Source organism: Neolamprologus brichardi, unplaced genomic scaffold (assembly GCF_056152115.1).
Source record: "Neolamprologus brichardi isolate AB-2024 unplaced genomic scaffold, ASM5615211v1 NODE_ptg000033l+_length_6344489_cov_1, whole genome shotgun sequence".
NCBI classification, from domain to species: Eukaryota; Metazoa; Chordata; class Actinopteri; order Cichliformes; family Cichlidae; genus Neolamprologus; species Neolamprologus brichardi.
This window is the reverse complement of record NW_028270137.1, coordinates 674,046-677,020: the sequence shown is the minus strand read 5'-3', so window position 1 is coordinate 677,020 and position 2,975 is coordinate 674,046. Positions and strand designations below refer to the sequence as shown.

Sequence of the window (2,975 nt, the reverse complement as noted above, 5' to 3'; positions counted from 1 at the left end):
GTGTGTCTCGCTAGATTTCTCTCTCTTCTGTTAATTGAGCCTTTTTGTTTGTTTTGTGCAGTTCTGGTTAATAAGTGAAATTAATAAAAGCCGCAGAAATATTTTCATTGCATTTCTGTTTGTTCTGTACTTGCTAACTGTCAGTTCAGAAGAAAATGTAGCTGCTGTTTGCCAACAAACTCAGTTCCTTTGCCCGATAATCTCCTTCAAAAAAATGCCTACATATATATTTATAAGCTGAGTTATTATATAGCTGAATAATTATATCTTTCAGTTCATAACTAATAATGTTTTATTTTAAATTTGTGTCTTTTAGCTTCTTCTGCTTATTATTGTTATCCATCCATTTTCTTCTGCTTATCAAGGACTGGTTTACCCGGGCAGCAGCCTAAGCAGAGAAGCCCACATCTCCCTCTCCCCAGCCACCTCCTCCACTTCTTCTGGGATAACACCAAGACATCCTCAGGCCAGCTGAGAGATATAGCCTCTCCAGAGTGTCCTAGGTCTGCCCTGGGCCTCTTTCTCCTTTTCTCATCAGCCTCTCTTCAACGTGTAGGAATAGCAGCTCTACTCTGAGCCCCTTTTGAGTAACTGAACTCCTCAGCCTGTCTTTAAGGGAGAGGCAACACCCTTAGAGAAAGCTCGTGTTTTTCATCTGTCAGTCCTCTGCTCACCTGTCCCCAAACTCGTAAACAAGAGAAGATTAAAGTCCTCCGCTTGATGCTGCAAGTCATTGTTTTTTATTGTCTTTTTCTTAATATCTTCAGATCATTCTAAAAATATCTGTACAACAGTTTGTTTATGCAGTCAGCATTTGTATATATACAGCAGTATTCTCAAACAAGCAACAGTGAACGCACCTGTGTGAGGCAAATTCCACAATCACAGTTCAATCAGTCCCCCCACCCTGACACTTTTTTCCACTTTAAGTGAGGAAATGGAATTAAATCTGACACATCTTTATCTTTTTTGGACATATCAACATATCTTTTTAAGGTTAAGAGAATATGGTCATCAGATTGGAGAAGCTGAACAATCAGAGCTGTGATAATGATATTTAAGGATATTTAAGGTGTGTTGACTGGTTCATAACGTCAGCTCATGTGAGAAAACATCCCATGCTAAAAGTTGCCGCTAGCTGCTGGTTGATGGTGAATTTATTGTGTGTTTCCACCGTCTGTACAGATGAAGAGTAGCAGAGCTGGAGATGAGGCAGGAGGAAGAGTTGACTCAATTCAATTTCAGTTTATTTATATAGCGTTAATCACAACAACAGTCACCTCAGACACTTTATACTGCAAGGTGGAGGCCCTATTGTAATACAGAGAAAACGAAATGATCAAAACAAGCCCTTTTGAGCGAGCACTTGGTGACTGTGGGAAGGAAAAACACCATTTTAACTGGAAGAAACTTCCAGTAGAAGCAGGTATAGGGAGGGGCAGCCTCTGAGGACTGGTTGGGGTTGAGGGGAGGGAGAAAGGACAAAGGACACGCTGTGGAAGAGAGCCACTCTATGAGCTGTTCATTCAGTTTGTGGTTGAGCTCGACTCCATGACGTTTCTGAACTAATGCTTTGCTCAATTAATGTTGCAATGAATTATGGGTGGATTTTACTGATATTCTATCTTTATGTTGTCACCAAACAGATCTACAGATTTAGGATTAGCTACAGGCTCCTCCACCCCTGCTAGCCTTCTGTCCTGCCCAGGATGGCGCCCCTGGTGCCCCCTCATAAGGTCCAGCAGTCCTACTGTCCATCCAACAGCTCCTTCTCCCCTCTTACAGCCCCTATGGGAGCTCCATCTGTGGTGGCTACAGGCCTTACAGCTACAGCTACGGTGGCGGCTACAGCCTGGGAGGATACAGACACACACCTCACCTTGAGGACGTCCCCCCAGCAGGTTTGTGCAGCAGGCTGAAGAGATGGAACAGCAAGCACTCACATATTCATATGAGTACATTTAGTTGTTTTGAGAGGTGTACTCAACACAGGACAGTGGCTGCAGGTGCTAATTGTTCTGAGTTCAAAGTAATTAAGGCTGCTGTTGCAAAGTTTGATAATAGAATCTGAAGCTGGTAATGTTCAGGGCTGCAGTACACGTGTAAAGATGAGTCTGCTTGTATGACATCATATGTGCCTTTGTGTAACTCAGTGGCAAATAAATTGGGTACCATAGCTCCATATGCCATTAGTTACTTTACAAGTGTAAGGAAAAGCAGAAGGACTTGTTTTTGGTTCAGACCAGTTAAAATGATGAATGTCTTTCATTCAGTTTCCTTGCTTGGTTTAGACACTAACTGGGCGAGCGAGGAGGACGACCACGTGGTGGCCAGAGGAGAATATGACTTTACAGCTGCTTCTCAGGAGGAGCTTTCTATGCAAGCTGGAGAGATGCTCAACCTCGCTCCTAAAGGTGATGAGCTTTTTACTGGCTGCGGGACATTTGATTCTGAGTGCTTTGACCCAAAACCTTCTATTTTTGTTTTCCTTATCTTAGAAATAACAGATGAGGGCTCTTCTTTTGTGTGAGCGTGCCCCATGTTTGCAACGATCTCCCTCGTGTTTAGAGCTACAGCCCCGTGTGCGTGGCTGGCTCCTGGCCAGCGTGGACGGTGAGACCACCGGCTCGTCCCAGCAAACTACGTTAAGATCCTCAGCAAGAGAAGAGACCGCCGGGCCACAGATGTGGAGAGGCTCGCTCAGGCCCAGCAGGCGAACACGCAGGCACCCCAAACAACCTCAGCTGCACAAATCTGTGTCTCTCCTGCAGCCCATAAACGTACAGCATCTACCCGCATCATGTACAGTACATGAAGGACCCGTCTCGTCAGATTCATTAGGCTCAGCTGTGTCCCCCTCCTGTGTTTCCTCGTTTCCCTCTGTGTGTATTTATAGTAGTGATGGCCAAACAAAGCTTTCTGAAGCTTGTGTTGAAAAACGATTCATTACTGGAAGCTTTTTAACACAGTCCTCT

At 44.4% G+C, this 2,975-nt stretch overlaps 1 long non-coding RNA gene across 1 annotated transcript; it reads left to right on the top strand.

Moving 5' to 3' along the window:
• The first annotated feature begins 1,295 nt into the window (after window positions 1-1,295).
• Window positions 1,296-2,625, top strand: LOC148094596 (uncharacterized). The gene is made up of 3 exons (XR_015718464.1): window positions 1,296-1,901; window positions 2,292-2,414; window positions 2,499-2,625. It is a non-coding gene; the product is annotated as an uncharacterized LOC148094596 (long non-coding RNA).
• Window positions 2,626-2,975: the final 350 nt, after the last annotated feature.